The sequence below is a fragment of the Eulemur rufifrons genome, chromosome 23 (assembly GCF_041146395.1).
Source record: "Eulemur rufifrons isolate Redbay chromosome 23, OSU_ERuf_1, whole genome shotgun sequence".
Classification (NCBI taxonomy): domain Eukaryota; kingdom Metazoa; phylum Chordata; class Mammalia; order Primates; family Lemuridae; genus Eulemur; species Eulemur rufifrons.
The window spans coordinates 10,059,768-10,078,367 of record NC_091005.1 but is presented as its reverse complement, the minus strand read 5'-3'; the positions used below and the strand labels follow the sequence as shown (position 1 = coordinate 10,078,367).

The 18,600-nt window shown below is 44.6% G+C and overlaps 1 non-coding gene across 1 annotated transcript; it reads right to left on the bottom strand.

The window, feature by feature from the left end:
* Nucleotides 1–2,945: 2,945 nt before the first annotated feature.
* Nucleotides 2,946–3,086, bottom strand: LOC138374079 (U4 spliceosomal RNA). Its single transcript, XR_011231352.1, has one exon. It is a non-coding gene; the product is annotated as a U4 spliceosomal RNA (small nuclear RNA).
* Nucleotides 3,087–18,600: the final 15,514 nt, after the last annotated feature.

Genomic DNA, 18,600 nt, shown 5'->3' with positions numbered 1-18,600 from the left:
TGGGTCTCAGGTTCTCGGTAAGTAAGATGGTGAGTGTGAAAAAACAATTCTAATGATGCGCTGCCTGGTATACTCTCTAAACCAAGGACTGGCAAAGTAGGGGCCAAATCTAGCCCTCCACCTGTTTTTATAAATAAAGCTTTACTGGAACACGGCCACACCCACTCATTAATGTGTTGTCTATGGCTGCTTCCATGCTATAATGGCAGAGTTGGGTAGATGCAACAGAGAGACCCCCCTATGGCTCACCAAGCTTAAAATATTCACTATCTGGCCCTTTACAGAAATATTTGCTGACCCCTATAAAGGAACAGTCCCTCTATCTACTAGCTTTGAGATGCACACACCCCTACCATATATTTATATATTTCCTGGACAAGATAATTTTTCCACTGGGTGTTTGCTTTTTGTAGAAAAACATTTCAAACCACAGAGCTAAATACAGAACCAAAATTCAATAAATAATATTCATATCCATCTAGTTTTAACAGATATTAATATTCAGTTAGATTTCGCTTTTGCAAAATTCTATATCATGGGCATCTATATTTATAAAGAATCTTGATTTCTCTTAGAATGCGGAGGAAAAGACATACATGCATACATGCATATGAATACACGTAAATGACTTGAAAAATGCAGCACTGCAGTAACATGACTGTCATCACTTGATTCCGACATTCCCAACTCTAGTATTTCAGATGAGTATCAAGGCCTGACTCATGAGATCCATAATCTAAATTGCAAGACATGCATTTTTGCCAGACATTCAGAAAATAATTGTGAGTTTTAAAATCAAATATATGGTTTAGTTGAATAGTAAAATTGTTAAATTTTGGTTATGAGATTTAGCCATAATTATCTTAACTAGCAGTCCTTGATGTACTGCTTAAACATTAATGTAAACAGGGCAAGATTTTTAAAAAATACGAAGCTTGAGATTGAGTTGAGTACCATTTTCCATTCATCCGTATCCTTAATCCACTTGGTAAAATCTCAGCCTTAGGAATCAATCTTAAGTGGAATGTCCTTTTGTAACCATTACGTATTTCTTTTGTTAGGAAAAGCAAACCCTTTGAGATTTCTCTGGACTCCAGGGTTTGCACAACTTCATTTGAAATCATTCCATTCCCCTGTGACCTGGCCCCAGCTCACATGAAACCAAGGACAGATTTTTGTTTTATCTTCTTCAGACATGACAACAACTAAAAGAAAAGATTCTGCCTCTGTCATTTGGCTTCATTGACATCAATATTTGCCTTCTACAACCCTGGAATAGTTCTTCACTGTACTAATCATTCGCCTTTTGGGGGCTCTTGGAGGATGTGTGTGTGTGTGTGTGTGTGTGTGTGAGTGTGTGTGTGCACATACTTGCATTCTAATCCCTTCTTTTGCTTCTTTCAATCAATAATTATGCTGGGTTGGTTATCAGATGAACATAAATTTTCATCGAGGGCTTGCCTTTGAAAAGTCTCCCTATCTAATATTCCTTTGATATAGAATTTGGAGTTAAAGATGTTTCTGGTAAAGCCAGACATTTTTTTTTCTTAAAAGACCAGGGAGGCTATGAGGTTAGCACATGGTTAAATGGTCTTTGGAATACATTCCTGGGACAGAGCTATGCGTTAGTTTTACTACAGCTATTTTAGTTGTGCTAATGGCTCCACATGGCAAGGGGAGGGTGCCACGGGCTGGTCAAAATCGAATGTTTCCATCTGTCTTCCCGGTTCCACGCTGAAGTGGGCATTTGTCTCACATGTGTATTCCTCTCTCCAGATTAAACGGACAATATTTCCAAACTTTGGGATTTAATGTCTCTGCTTTAGCCTTCAGAATAGCTCTCCCTAAACTGCATGACAAAGCTTCAACCACATGTTATGCATCCTAATTCCCTCAAGCCAGGAGCCAGGATTGTGCTAGATGCAGAACCAAGGGGACTTTGGAATGGTTAATAACAAAAGATTCTTAAATATATCATAAATATCTATTACCAGGAAGATTAATAGTGATAAGAATGTCCTTTTCTCAGTACAAGACTTTTCTCTCTTGATACTTAACCTGCTCACGTAGATGAGGTTAAGCCATGTGCCTTAATGGGGAACTATTAAGACACCTATAATTAAAATGAGTTCTCTGAGTGCTCAAGGAAAATGAGGATTTTTTTTTTCTCCTAACAATTGTGAAAACATAATAACAAAATAGCTAGAGCAAATTTGAAAAGATAATAGCCCACTTAATTCTATCTTCCTCAAAAAGGCATAAAGGAACGGTTTCAATATAGGGTGGTCACGCTTGGGAAGAACGGGGACATCTGAAAAATTTACTTAAAATGAAGATCCCCAGGCCCTACTCGCACAAATTCTATTTCTTGAGATTTGGGGTCAGACTCAGGTTTGTCCCTTTTAATGATGCCCCAGGGTATTTGGGTTTCAGTAATCAGAAGACCAAGCTTTGAGCAATAGCAAGATACAGTATCCCTCCTTATCCTTAGGAGATACATTCCAAGACCCCCAGTGAATGCCTGAAATCGCAGATAGTACCAAATTCTATATATACTGTTTTTCATATGCACACATACATATGAAAAAACTTAATTTATAAATTAGGCACAATGAGAGATTAACAACAATAACTCCTAATAGAACAATTATAACAATATGCTAGCATCACTACTCCTGTGCTTTCGGGCCATTGTCAACTATAATAAGGGTTACTTGAACACATGCAGTATGATACCACAGCAGGTGATCTGATTACTCAGATAGCTCCAAAGTGACTAATGGGCGTCTACAGTGTAGATACACTGGACAAAAGGATGGATGATGCATGTCCCAGGCGGGAGGGAGCAGGACAGCAAGAGATCTCATCACACTACTTATAACGGTGTGCAATTTAAAATTTATGAATTGTTTATTTCTGGAATTTCCCTTTTTTTTTCTGTTCAGTCTCTGTAGAGAGTGTCAGAAATTGCCAATGCCCACCATATTTCAAGTCGTCATGGCGGGGTATTGGGAAAAGTTTTCAGTTAGTAGTAATTGTGCCTTGGATAAACATAATTGGCTACAATACTGCCACTGCACAGAGCTTAAAAATGCTGCTTTTTTTTTTTCTCCCTTTGAGATAGGGTCTTGCTCTGTTGCCCAGACTTGAGGGCAGTGGTGTGATCATAGCTCACTGCAACCCCAAACTCCTGGCCTCAAGGGATGCTGCACCTGAGCCTTCCGAGTAGCTGGGACTACAGGCATGTGCCACCATGTCTAGCTAGCTTTTTGTTTGTTTGTTTTTTTATTATTTTGTAGAGATAGGGGGGTCTCACTATGTTGCTTAGGCTGGTCTTGAACTCTTGGCCTCAAGCGATCCTCCCTCCTGAGCCTCCCAAAGTGCTGGGATTATAGGTGTGAGCCACCACACCCAGCTGAGTTTTTCATTTAATATTTTCAGACCTCAGTTGACCACAGCTAACCGAAACCATGGAAAGTCAAACTGCAGACAAAGGGGGACTACTGTAGCATGTTCGATTCCAGTTATTTTTCGTATAGAGTACATAGCTCCCAAGCTTCTAACTCTGTGCTCTAACTTCTTGTTATTCACTACATATGTATGTATACCACATACATGGTTTTCAGCCTGGTGAAATTTAAGAGATCAGAACTTAAATCCAAAATCTTAAATGAATTTATTCAGATGTATTCTCATAACACCATTAACGGGCCATAGAACAAGAACAGACGTACAGCTCCTGCTGTGTGTTGCCATATTGCTTTACCCTAGTGTTAAGAAATTTGTATTTAAATCAGTAGATTAGGAGGACCCAATATTCACCATGATGTCACCAGCAATGTGCATTTGAATTTATTTTTACTTTCTTCTGCTAATTTAGTCAGTGAAAAATGGTATCCCGAGGTGGATTTACTTCATACTTCTTGCATTTCTGGTGAAGATTAAATATGTTTCCTTGTTTTTCTTTCCTATTTATAAGCTTCCCAGAGAAACAGTGAAATGTTTGAGTCTCTCTTTGAGGTTCACATTACTATCCCCATATTATAATGTAGAACTAAGGCTCCTTCTTTTAAGGCCACACAGAAAGTTCCAAGGCCAAGATTTGAGCCTAGCTCTGCCTGACAGCAAAGCCCATACTCTCCCCACTACCTTGAGCTGCCTACAGCAGGTTTCAAAGGGTTACTTTCAGAAATGAACTACCCTCAATCTCCTACAAAAACATTTTGGAGAAAAGAAGAGAGGCTTTGCTCAGGCTTAGTTATGGTTAATAAAGAAAACATTAATCACTTGAAGTGCTATTTTGGAGCTCATGAAACTGAAATGGAGCGCAAAATGAAATGTTCATTTATTTCTGAGGGGTTTATTTTGTTGTTAGCATTCAATCACTCAATCCTCTTTGCCTTACTTATAAAGTTTGAGGGAAAGAACACTATTAAAAAAATACATAAAATGCTTCTCTGAATGATACCAGTAGCAGCCTTCTTCTCTTAGAGATGCAGGGGTCCTGCGTTGTGAATCCTAGGTAGAACCAGGACATCCCATAGGATGCTTCATCCACCAGGGCAGGGTGCTTTCAAAGGCGCTCACACTAGTTTTCCCTATGAGAACTGTAGCCTCTTATGAGACCCCAGCTTCTGCCGGAGTATGAAATGCCTGGATTGAAAGCTTAGTTCCACCACTCGCTGGCTCCATGGCTATTGGTGAGTCATTTAAATTTCCAGGGCCTCAGTTTCTTTATCTATACATTGGGTGAAATAACTTCTACCCTGTTTGATTTGCGTTGAGGAAATGAAACAACACACGTGCATTTGGTGCCTTCACTATCCTTTCCAGAGAAAGGAGGTATCAGGTGCTTGCAAGATATACCACTAAGAGACGGTCATTGCAGATTAGCTCAAGTCTTCTCTTTGTCAGGCAGGAAGCCCAGTGTAGGAGAGAGATGTTCCATCGTCACCATGGCTTATGGATCCTCTGCCCCCTCCTCTCCACCCATAAACACATAAAAGGCAAAAATGAAGCAGGGACAATATTTCTCCTCCATTCCACTCCCACTCTACCAGACAAGCAATGAAAATCAGAAAGAAAGAAAAGAGCAGAGCAGAATGAACACCAGAAGTCAATTGTCATCCATAATTGGGTCTAGTCCCACTGCCTCCAAAGTGTTTCTCAAAACACAGTCTGTGAGTTCTTCTCCATATTGTATTTATTACATTTTTTTAATAGCTAAAACTTTCTTCTCTGGAATGTTTAGGAACTGAATGTTCTGGTCAACTGAATGCTCTCTTTAATCAGAGGGCATCTGATATTGTATGCATGGAATTCTGGTTTTCAACTTTGGAACATGGCAACAAGTTTTTTGAACAAAATTTTAATCAAACATAATTTAATATTTATCCGAGAGTTTGTAAAGCATGGTAGGCTTTTGTATTGCCCCCAGGGCATAACAAAAAACATCTATTTTCCAAGACTTATTAAGGTAAAAATGTGAAATTATTGGAGGTTTCTCATTTATATAGAGAAAATGACATGGACTTCCTTCACAGTTAAACAGATCAGGATTGAATCTTGGCTCTAGATTTACAAGCTGGATTTACTTGGACAAGTTAATCTCTATGAGCTTTAGTTTTCAATCTGTAAATTTGATATAATGGCATTGCTTTAAGGAAGTAATCATCACGATTGTAAAGTCCTTCCCACAATGCCTGCCTTATAGTAAATATTTAATCAAGTCAACTTTATTTTGCCAATTCCCTTCTTTTGGATTCTATGTCAGCTACATGAAAAATAAACATGCAAATAAAGAGCCAGGGAAGACTACAGAACATCTAACTGTTCTCACGTAGATGGTGACAAAGTATGTGATGCAGATTTAGGTTATGAGAAGGTGATTTGCATTTCTGCAGTGCACACTATGCACAACCATCTCACATAATCACATGGTCATCGTATGGCTGTGAACACAGGCCGATTCGAAATGCCTATTCAGGATTCCAAGCTGACTTGTGAGTAAAATTTCTCAAGCCTATACTTAGGAAAACTGCTGTTTGGATGGGAGATTCTTATAGTTGCAAAGTCAGAGATGTATCCCCAGTGTTTTGGTTAGAGTTCTTGCAGTTCAGCCCCAGAAGGCCTTCCTGCAATGAGTTAGGGACAGGCATTATAGAGCTCTCACTTGTGCCTCCTCATGTTGTCCCCGAGACACACCAGTGGCTTTTCTCTGTCATCAGTCACCCTTGGGCATCTAAATATACAACTGTTTCTAAGAGATTTTGTCTCAGACACTGAACCTAATCATCAAATAAGTTTTTATTTGGTGAATTATTTCTAAATGATGGCTAAAGTCCCCATTTGCTTGGTGGCCCATTGTTTGTCTCATTATTAACGTGCCTCAATTTCAATTAGGTCAACTGGTGACAGATCTCAGCGCAGACAGGTGGACTCCCGAGCAATGATCCCCTCGAGATTGTCTCAGCCACCAATGGATTTTTCCAGTACAATTTGCTCGTGTGAGCTAGGGCAGCTGTCCAGGGAGCACTCAGAAAACAGAAAGTTGCCTTGAAGTATGAACAGAAAAGCTTCACAGGCATCAATGATGCAGGAAACACAGGCATCAATGATGCAGGAAACAGGTCCACGCTAGGTGGTACTAGGGACAGCCTCCCGAAGCCCCAAGAAGCCGCAAAGTAAATGTTAGGAGGACATGCAGTTTCTCGGGAGCCAAAAATGGAGATGGCTTTTCTTTTGGAAGACTTGCTCCAGTGGAGCCTGCTGTGTGCCCATCTGTTCTGCGGGGTGCACCTGCCCAGGTAGTAGGATGGTGCAGGAGTGGGAGCCAAGGCTGTTCCCACAGCGCTGGAAGGGGAGAGGGGAAAAGGTCAGAGGAAAACAGCCTGCATCCTGATGGGTTAATCACAACCTCTTACAGTCAGGCAAGAGTGTAAAAGAGCAGGAATGAGTGGAATTTTCAAACCATTAGGTCTGTCTGCAGATCCCCACCCCGTTCAAGACCAGGCGCTGGTGTGTCAATGGGCATGCACTCATAACCCAGTGTCCACTGTTTCCTTTTGGCCCCTGCCCCCTTCCAGGTGCATGGTCTTGGGTTTCTGTTTCATCAGACTGAAATGGAGGTATGGAGGTAAGACTACTGACCTTGTATGATGGCTGTGAAGTTAAATGGAATGACATAGGTAAGAATGTGGTACATATTGGTACTTCTGAAATTATCCTTTCCTTTTCTCTCTAATGTCCTTCCTTCAGTTCCAACTGTGAGTAGTTTTCCACTAACATCCCACGTCCCTTTCTGCCTAAAAACAGAACACTGATGTTATTTGGGGGCTGCCAGGAACCGAGCTGGAAGATTACATCTGCTCGCTGCCTTGCAGAGAGGGGTTGCCAATGAGACCTGAGCAGAATCTACTGGGTGGGGTTTTGGGGAAAGCACCCTTCAATTCTTGACTCCCCTTCTCTATCCAGAAACCATTCCTGAGCTCAGATGGAGCTGGAACATGCCCAAGACCAGGGAGATGTTCCCTGACTAGAAAGGAAAAATAAAAATAGAGATAATTAACATGTATAGGTGTTTGCCATATGCCTATCAATATGCTAAGGACTTTATTTGTTTAATTTAATGCTCAAAAGGACCCTATGTAATGTTTTCTATTAACTTCTATTTACAAGTTGGGAACCTAAGGCACAAGATCCGTGAAATAAAGATAGGTAGGCACGAGTGAGTACACAGATGAGTGAGCGAGTCAATGCATGAATGGTGGGGCCTGCTGGAATCTGAGGAGCAAGACCATGGTAGAGAGTCAGTAGGTGTATCAGGTTCTTGTTGCTGCTGTAACAAATCGTCACAAACTTGGCAGCTTCTGACAACACAAATTTCCCATCATACAGCTCTATAGGTTAGAAGTCCAACACAGGTCTCCCTGGGATAAAATGATAAAATGAAGGTGTCAGAAGGGCTGTGTTCCTTATTCAAGGGCTCTAAGGGAGAATCTGTTTCTCTGTCTTCTCCAGCTTCTGAAGGCTGCCCACATTCCTTGGCTCACGGCCGCTTCCTCCATCGCCAAAGCCGGCGTGTGACAAAGTAGCAAATGGAGGAAACCATGTTTGCTCGCTCTGCCCGCCCATAGAATCTCACAAAGCCCCTGACTCAGTGAGTGAGCGCTGCCTCTTGAAGAATGCCCTGCAGACAGGAAGGATGAGCAGGACAGAGCCCAGGTGCCCATGTCTCTTGCCTGCGTCACTGCATTTTCAGAAAGGATAAGTTCCAAGATCCTAGCCCTTGCTTCTTCCTGTACATAAAATAACATTCAATAGGATTCATAATCCTGCCTCTGTAAATCTATAACCAGAGGTACCCTGGCACCAAAACCTTGATAAGATTTTGCTCTAATATAACATCTGAGCACATTTGATGCAACTTCTGAGCACACGCCAAGCTGCCACAGTGGCATGTAAGCTGTGGGCTGAAGCACTGCTTTGGAGCAGTCTAATGCAAACTCTGTGAAAAACCCTCATGGGTTGCAGTCCTCACTAAGCCTTCTGAATAAAAACTAACTTTAATCTTTAAAAGCCTGGTTTTTCTTTAGTTACACCAGCAACATTGCACCAAGCCTTTCTCCTGCGGCTATAAAACCATGTCTCTGTGGCCTCTTCCTCTCTTTAGGACCTTATGATCACGTTGGATCCACTCAGATCATCCAAGATAATCTCCCTTTCTTAGGCACGGCTGATTAGCAGTCTTACACATCCACAATTTTAATCTCCCTTTGCTATGTGACATGTAAATATGCTTGGTAACATATTTACAAGTTCTAGAAATTGAGATGTGGACATCTTTGGGGGCCCTTATCCTGCCTCCCGTGGTCTGTTTCTGCAGAGATCTCTCGTCATTTCTAGGGTTATTTTTGCACGAGAAGTAGCTGCAGCATGACCCTCACTCCACGACAGTGTCGGATCTCAGTGCAAAGGTTGCAGGATGAGATCCAGGCAGCTTATTTTCCTGACGTGGCATGGAGGGTGCAGCCGTGTCACAGCGTCCCATGCTGCCATCCCCTGATGCAGACTCCCAGGCAGCAATTTGGAAGAAGGACAAGAGTGACACTGCCCATCACAACCAGAGACAATTTTAGGGCTGCAGGGCTTTCCTCACCTTATCCTCAGGGGACTTTGGTGGAACCGATTTTCAGGAAGTTCAGGAGAAGAGAAGGGAGAGCATCTGTTGAGCCAGGGTCAGTCTCTTCCTATTCACTTTCCCACTGCAAGCCATTAATCGGACATGAGATTTGGGTCTCAAAGTAGGAAACTGATGTCCTGAGAGGGAGGGCAGCTAGCCCCAGGTGACCCAACTACTAAGTGACAAAGCAGAAGCAAGGATCTGAGATCTTCTACCCAGCCGACCCCTGAGCAAGAGTCACCAGTTCCCACGGTCAGACCTCTCTTTGGGCCACTGCCTCTGAAGCCAGAGCGACCCCGTCATGCCCTGCGCGTGCTCACATCCTTTCTCTCTCTCTGCCTCTAGGAAGCAAACTCCTGCCACCCCACCCAAGTATCCATTTGACAACTTGTCCCTTCTATTGTACAGGTCAGTCTCAGCCACTCCATGTTGACCAGTACCTCCATCACCTCCATGGTCGGTCTCTCACACTTGACCTTGGTCTCCTGAAGGACAATTACCATTCCATTGTCCCTTACCTCCCCATCAGTACTTCTGCTCCTTCCAGGATATCTTCCTCATTATAGACTAACTCGAAATCTTTGCTGCTTAAAAGACAATTGGATGCTTTGAGTTGACCCTACTTAACAAATAATTTTCTCTTAATCTTTCACCTTAGCATAGCAGCCCCAGAGCAAATGAACTACCTTTCCCCCAATACAGCAATGATTTTTTTTTAAATTGTTTTTTAAGGCCCTTTATGTCCCTACTCACGTTCCTATCCAAGAGTGCTTTGCAAGAACTACCTCACTTCTCTGCAATGAAAAAGCCAAAGATATATTAGCTGGTCCTTGAGCCGTTGTTGATGCTTCCACAAGGTGAACTACTCAAGGTAGCAACACATTTGGGAGGCTGAAAGGCGACTCTCTTACCCCCATGCTCTGTCCACTAAAAATCCAAGGAGCAGATGGAGGTTTTATGCCCAGCTGAGCATTGCTAAACACCATTGTTTGAACAGAAACACTCGTAGGTCAAATCTCACAGAGATAAACGGATAATTATAATTAATCTCTTCTAACTTCCATCTACCCCCTGCCTAGCACACTGGAAATAAATTTTCCTCCTTCTTTCCAGGATCCTGGGGGCACAAGGGTGAGGGCTACCATGCTGCCTGCAGAGCTTTCCAGATAAAAGGCCTGTATCTCCATTTTACAGACAGATAGACTAAGAACAGACAAGGCGCGTATTTCCAGAGTTGCTAGGGCAGCGGGAACACCTGTTTGCGCTGCATTTCTGCACGGCCAGTAGAGCTAAACCAAAAGAAGACACCTGTGGACTGATGAGCAAGAAGTAATCTACAAGGCTTTGTCCATTTTGCATGAACCTGACTTTGGAAAGCTGCTCTGAGCACCTACTGTGTACTCGGAACTGAGCTGGGCCCTTCCACATTTCATTTCATCTTCACAACAACGCTGTGTTTTATAAATCCCATTTTATAGCTGAAAAATCGCAGACCTGAGGCAGTACGGTTCCTCGCCCAAGGCTCCTCCACCCGGGAAGAGACAAAACCAAAATTTGAACACAGTTATTTATTCATTCTGATTCATTCTTCAATGAATATTTATTATAGAATGACCTTGTTTCAGGCACTTCGCCCATAAACAAGCCAGGCCATTGGAAACAGGCAGAGTCCCTGCAGGGCTAGGCTTTGATCTGAAACTGGCCTGTTATGTCCTAACCAGACGGGACATGCTGAGCAGCTGGGGCCAGGTCCAAGGAGGAGCCCATGCCCTGGAAAAATCTCTCTCATTTTGGCACTGTCCTCCTTCCTAGGGTGAAGGTAATTATAGGATCACTAAATACAATTTTGCAACAAGACCTTCCATTTCTCCCATGCCTTGGAGGAATGTGCCAGTAGATCACACTAGTTCACAGCCATTTCTTCAGGACAGACTAGAGCAGGTATGGCCAGAAGCAAGGGGGTCAAGTTGGGTAGAGTGGGGCCCAGACTTAGAGTACAACTCCAAGGGTTCAAGTACTAACCCTGATACCCAATGGCTTTACAGAAGTCACGTCACCTCTTGGAGGTTCCATTTCCCATAACGTCAAATAGTAATTCTTTCCTTGCAAACTTATGGTGAAAATCAAAGATGACATGTCTAACATATAGTAGGTGCTTTTGAAGAAAAGTAGAAATCCACCAGGGCTGGCCATGCAATGTGGGAAGGTTGCAGAAAGACAGAACAAAGCAGTTGGAAGAGAAATCAGGAGGGACTGGAAAATGTCAGCCTCACAAAGGCAGGTGGCAGCAACTGTGTCCCCAGTGCCTAGAAGATAGTCTGCTATATACTAGCATTTTAATAAACACTTGTTAAATTCAGGAATGATTGAAAATTGGTCACTGTCATGGCAGTACAAAAAAGCACCAATGGTGGATAACATGGTGGGCAAAACCTGAATCCTGGGATCATGAGTCTGGTGTCAACACATGGTTAGATAACAAGAGAAAGGCTATTATCCCTTCAGATCCCAGTTCTGGAGGAAGACACAGCCTTGATCTCAAAATGAGAAGAAAGGACCTGATTTCTAGCTGAGTGTCACTTGATTTATACCATTTGCTAGGATGAGTGGGTGGGGCTCCTTGGAGCTCTGACCTGTCCTGGACAAGCCCACTAGGGCCAGGACCATGTCACACAAACCTTCTGTTTGGAACCCTTTCCCTGGAATTTTTGGACCACTTTGGCAGAAAGAAAATGATATCCAAGGACCCAAAATACAACCAACAGTGTTGCACAGGGAAAGACAGTAGAAAAGTTGTGGGCTAGTCCAGGAAGGAACTATTGTCGTTGATGCATGGGACATCCTTTGAGATGTCCCAGAGTTTGAAGACTAGTATCCTTCAGGAGAGAAACTAGGAGGAATCCCCAGTGAAGAATGAGCTCGCCCAACTCTAAACAAGATCACCTCCTCCCTCCATACTGTGTTCTGTCCCCGTGGGATCCAGCAGATGTCAAAACCACCACACATAATTCCAGACCCAGGGAGAAATGAAGTCTGGGACACACAGTTAATAGCCCAAGAAACACATTCTCCAGTAGAAAGCAGGATTCTCTACAATGTCCCTTTTCGCCTCCTCCTCCCTGCCCACCCCTTTGTGCCTTTGCTTTTGCTATTCTCTCATTCAGAAATGGCCTTCCTCTTTTTTTTTTTTTTTCCTAGAAGATTTCAATTCAGCGTTTAAGACCACTCTGTGTCACCTCCCAGTGGAGTCTCCTCTGTCTCCCCAGGCAAAGTCAATGTGGCCCTTCTCTGTGCACCTGCAGCTGCTGGCTCGTGTTGGGAAGAGGACACTCACAAAAGGCAAGCTCTGTTGGGGCAGGGATGGCGATCCTTAGGGCTGTATGCCAGGGCCCAGCTCAGCACCTGGCGCACAGTAGGTACCCAATGGTTACATGAGTCTGTCAGACAAGGGCACTCCTGTCTGGAAGACACAGGTGCTGTTGTGGGCCCAGGAGCTGAGCTCAGACCTCCTGTCTTCTAGTTGAGCATCGTCATTCATCACTTTGGTCCAGAATGGACTATATGATAAGTTCTTACTCTTCTTGTTTTTTGCTTTTCTATCAAAGTCCAATTATTTTCCAGATATAGTCCCAAAGATCAGGATTATTAAAATAAATAAATAAATAAATAAATAAAACCAAACAAAATGACCATTTCAAAGAACAACAAACTCTGAGGAAGGCCATAGATCCCCAGAAAGTCCGAGTGAGGGGGGGGGCCTCACAGTTCATCTCCTCCTCCTCCTCCTCCTCCTCCTCCATTGACTCCAAAACCCCTTGTTCAGCAGGGCCAGGGTGGGGCATCCTGTCTCTCAGTTAAATTCCTCTGGGGACAGCGTGCTCATCACCTGCCTCCCTAAGCAACCCCTCAACTTCTGTAACCATAAAAAAACCTGCTGCTGTGTTTTCAGCCCCTGCCACGCACCTTCTCTGCCACAGACACCTCCCCTGCTCCTTGCTTGATAAAACAATTTTTGGCAGTGAGGTATGATCATTCCCATTTTTCTAGTATAGACACTGGAGCTGGAAGGTATTCAAAATTTTACCTGGACCTGGAGCTAAGACATAACCTGGCCACAAAATAGGGTCCTTGTTTCTCCAAAGCCTTTGTGGTTCATCTGCATGACTTTCTAGGACAAAAGACATGTATGTATTACTATTTCATCTCTGCCCCTATTTCCTGGCCCACGGCACAATCCCATGGAATTTCCAAAGTGAGAGGTATCTTTTGCATGTCAGTGAGATGACTGGTGGCTGGGGGATTCTGGGTAGCTTCAGCATCAGGGCTCATTGCCAGGAGTACCAAGCATATGACCAGATGGTTGAAACTTTCAGCTCTACCGCCCTCCCATACCCCCCAAACCCATCCCCCAGTCTCCTGGGAAAAGAGAGAAGGAACCGAAGGTTGAGTCAATCACCAATGGCCAATGATTTAATCAACCATCACGGCTCACAAGATGGGGCCGCTCAGGCAGAAGGGGCCAAGACAAGTTGGCTTCCCCACTGACAGCCTCCACCGAGCTCAGCAGGTACCTGGACGGCTGAGGCTGAGGCTGCTGGCCTACGTCCTGCCTTGGCCAGGCCCGGGTGGCCTCAGAACCTCAGCTGGAAAGCACTTGGGGAAGCCAGCCAGCCCCCACCTCTGCCTTGAGCTCAGGCCCAGGTTTGGTGACATATGCCCATCACCACCTTCCTCTGCCTGGGCTCCCATTAGTGTCTGAAATATTGTCATGATCCAGTATGAGCCGTGACAGGCTACAATTAATTAATTAATCAGTTATACTCTATCAGCAAGTGCACACCAGGAATGTTAAATAAACAAATTAAAGGCTGTGTTTCACTAAAGCTCAGCCCAATGAAATAATAATGAGACTCTGAACAGGAGAAAGAACATAATAAGAGAATATACCCGTGCAGTAATATCCTAGAAAAATGCAGAGAGGATATTGTTGCAAAGGCAGCGACTGCAGCCCGGCCCCTCCGGCCCCATGCTCTGCTCAGGCAAAGTGGCAGGAACGCAGCAAGTACTGCAGAAAGAGCAGAGCTCTGCAGGTGGATGACATTGGACTTGAAGCCCAGCTTGGCTGCTTATCAGCAAAAATCCATCCCAGCTTTACCACTTATCAGTAAGTCCATTAACTGCTTTGAGCCTTAGTTACCTAACCTATTGAAAGGAAGAGGAGGAGAACGACAATACCATTAGTGATTATTTTTGTTTATTTGTTTGGCTGTTTATTTATTTATTTATTTATTTTTAATGCCAGGCCTAAGGGCACTTTTTCAGACACACTTATGGGGCTGAGCCAGGGTCCTTCTCAAGTTGCGGGAGGGTGGCTTTGCTCAGGGCAGGCCAGTGAACTGAGAGGTTAATGCCCCTGGGGGTGGCTCTCAACCAGAGGTGAGTGGCAGTAGGTGGATCAAGACCCCAGCTCGTGACCCTACAGTGGGACAGCCCCGAAGTCTCCGAGGCCCCAGTGGGGTTGAGCCCTCAAGCACAGCGCCTGCTCTCTCAGACACGCTGTGATGTGATGTCTCCCTCCCCTTGCCCGTCTCGCTTTCCGTCTCCCAACGGTGCTTTCCTGGTCAAATCAACCTCCCAAATCAACCCCCTGAGTTCAAAGTCTGCTGGTGGGAGAACCCAGCCTAAGACACGTTCCTTAAACAACTTTTGTGAGTTATATTCAAGTGTTCTGTCCCTTCATCTTTCAGCTACTCTTTAGCCCCAATTCATAGTCGCCACAGGGGCTTTCACCTTCTCCAAGGATAATGGGCCCATTTATCGCCCTGCTAGCATAGCCTGGGAGAACCTGCCTTTCTGACTGTTCATCCATTTAGCGAATACCTGCCAAGAGCCTCCGTGTGAACAGTCGCCCAGGCTGGTTCTGAGGGCTGGGGATCCAGCCAGGGGCGACATGGACAGACATCACTCGGATTGGCGAGAGATGCACAGGTACAACTAGAGCATGACAAAGAGGCAGAAAAAGCCACTGTCACAGCCCAGGACGAGATGGGGGCTTTTGGTTCTAGGCTCGGAGGGCTCATGGCCAGGTACACCCAGCAGGGCCCTCAGCCTCCTTAGCTGCAAAGTGACGATGTTGAAAACTCTAGTCGATAGTAAGCTCTGGAATCTTTGAGAAACCAGGTCCGTCGTTCTCTCGGAATCTGTGGTTACTCACCCCAGAATTGGTATCTGGGCAGTTTTCCATTACTGTAGTGGGATAATAACGTTCTTTCCCAAGGCTTTATCTATACAGACCTGCATCTGGGGCCCTCCCAGAACCTCTCTATTTTTCCTCTTCTGGGACCTTCTGTTTGGAACCTGAGTGTAGCCCCCAGAGAAGGCCCCTCCCTCTCACCTGGGGCAGCAGCATCTTAACTCTCCCCTAATGCCACCATCATGCTGGCACCTTGTGGGATTTTTGTGAGCCCCTCTAGGTGGAAGCCCTCAGACCTCATTCTGGCAAAAACAGGCAGACAGGGCTTCCAAAACCCAAGGAAAAAAGGCCCCAGAGAATGTTCTAGAACTTGGAGAATAGGAAGCCAGAGGGTGAAAGCTACATCATGGGGCTGTGACAGAGGCAGTCCCACACTTCCCTCCACCCCCACCAGGACTTTCAGAGATGGAAGGGAGGGCCCTGGCTCACAGGAGGGTTAGGAGAGCAGAGTTGGATCAATGAGATAACTTGACCAAAATCCCAGAGCGGCGGGAAGGACAGGGTCTCACAGGCGCTGCTCTGAATCTGAAAAGGAGTCATGCCCCTTCCTTTCCCCTCTGTGTGACTGCTGAGTGGGTTACACCTGCCAGGTTAATGACATGACGAAGTGTTACACAGAATAATTTGTTACCTGACATCATGGACATCCCAGGCCTTCTACCAGGGGATGGTGCATAGCAGATACTTAAAATTATTTGCAAAGGTCACCCTCACTCTTTTTAAATCTCTTTTCCACATTGGATGGAGAATGAATGGGACGAAGCTGTCATAGTCCTAGAATTGCAGAATTTCAAAAGTATGTTAGGAGCAGAGAAGTTGATTTCCCTCTGGTGTTCTCAGGACTGTCCCCAAACCTGGTTTGCTTGGTTCTCTTGGACGCCAGACTAAGCATCCCTTCATGTTTCCGTGGCTCCTTGTAGGATTAGGTGGCCACACCTTGGGTCTTCTGCACTCAGGTCTGGTGATTTTGAACTTCTGCTACCTGCAAAGCCTGCAGAGCCACCTGCTAGAACAGATGCCCTAACACACCCCAGAGAGTCTGATGCAGCAGGTCTGAGCTGGAGCTCAGGGTCTGTTATAGTCCCACAAGGACCAGCGGGTCTGAGTACTGGTGCTCTGTCTGGTCCCTTAGGTCTCAGCTGAGTTCCCCACGGACTTTGCAAACCCTGGTTTACCTGGAGGGTCTGATCCGGGGTGTTGGTATCCTCCTTACAAGAGTCAAAGGGCATGTCATGCCTTCAGGGCCACGGAGGTTTCTGATTAGAAATTTCCTCTAGTTAGAAATCACAGCTAAGCAGGTTGGTTGCACAGGTAATAATTAGTATAACAAAAACCAATGTTAAAAGGATAACCTCACAGTCTAGGAAGTTTGCCAGAATCTCTCTCAGTCCATTCAAATTGTCATTATTTAACTCCAACAATTTTATCTACAACAATTTCAATAAAACTGATGATGCTATTAAAATGGGACATGAAGTTGGATTTTCCTTATTGCAAAGGAATGGGATTTGGAAACCTGGTGATGGAATTTTTAGGAAATTTATATTTTAACTAAAAGGAAGAATTGATTAAATAAAGCTTGAAGTGATGATACAAAGCTTTCAGTTAGATCGAGGTTAAAAATCAGGTCCTGACATCTCCTAAACATCACCATCTTGAGTAAATCCCTTAATGTCTCCCAATCCTAATGTCTACTTTTATAAAATGAGAATGATACCCCTTTCTTCCCACCCCAGAGTGGTGGGAGGGCAAAATACTTATGTAAATTGCCTGCAATATGATTGGACCTCAATAAATATTTGCTTAGAATAAGATTATTTCTTCTGTTGAGAAGTCTGCAGCCCAGTAGGAGGGAAAAGTCAAACACAGAAATTATGACCAAAGGGAGTAAAATATGAGGGTAATTGGGAAGGTCAGCAGAAGAAAATACGGAAGGAGGGAAGAGTTCAGGAAGAAGGAAATAACTGAGCTGGGTCTTGAAGGTGAATACGGTAGCATTGCAACATTTAAGATCACAGAGACAAACCAAGCCTGGTAGAAGGATTGCAAAGGTGCGCAGGGTTAGCAATGTGCACGGACTGGTCAACTGCACAAGCCCTGAGGTGTCAGCAATAAGTGGGGAGACTCCACACTGATGGAGAAAGCAACTCAGGGTGCACTTATTTCCCCACAAGGATAAACAGCAGCATCCTAAAAGAGGAGGAGATTTTATCTCCAAGTCCAGCTAGGAATTGAGGAGTTCAGACATTCATGCCTTCTCTGCAACCAGCCAGGGGCAGGGGAGCATTCCAAAGCCTAAGTATTATAGCTGTGGGCTACTTTATGAAGCAAATAGGGCCAGGACAAAGAGGCTCAGAGAGCCAGGAAGCAATGAGCACAGCCTAGACAAATGGACTTCACTAAACACCTGGCCAGAAAACACCCAGCAAGTAGAGAAAACCGGAGCCAGCCGATGGGTCTGATGCATGAGGCATTCTATTTTTATGCAACATATGCTATTTACATCTGCTTATGGAAAGGGAGACTCCAGGGGTATGGAGAATGGGTTTTATATAGTTTGAGGTTGTTCAACATTTTCTAAGAAGATGAGTTGCCTCAGCCTTTGCATGAAAATGCTGTCTGTCTTTTTTGCATGAAATGGCACCTGCTACCCAGCGAGGAGGCTGTGACCAGCAGTACCTTGGCCCGGCCTTCCGAAACTACGTCCAGTAGAGCTTCAGAACCCCAGGGCCCTGCCAGATGGTCCCAGTTACAAGTCTCTGAAGTCCAAATTCTCTGAAAAAGGCTGAGCCAAACTTTCTTTGTGGCAGGGGGACCTGAGAGAGGTTGAGATGCTGACACACATTAAGAATCTGCAGTAAAGAGTGTGAAGTGCCACCCAAGGTCATGTCACCATACCTAACACCCCCCCAACACACACACAGTCACAATTTTTTTTATCTAGGAGGCCCCCTGAACAGCTACCACTGGGGATTCACAGAGCAATTTTGGATGGATGGATTGGGACTGCATTATGAAGGAAGACAGCCTCCTTGTGCACAAAGGCCGTCCTGGGCAGGTAAGCACACCTGTGCTCAGGTTGCAGCATGAGCCTTCAGCCTGGATGCTCCTGGGGAACCAATATTCACTGCAGCCTCCTGTGTGCCTAGCACTGTGCTTCCTTATG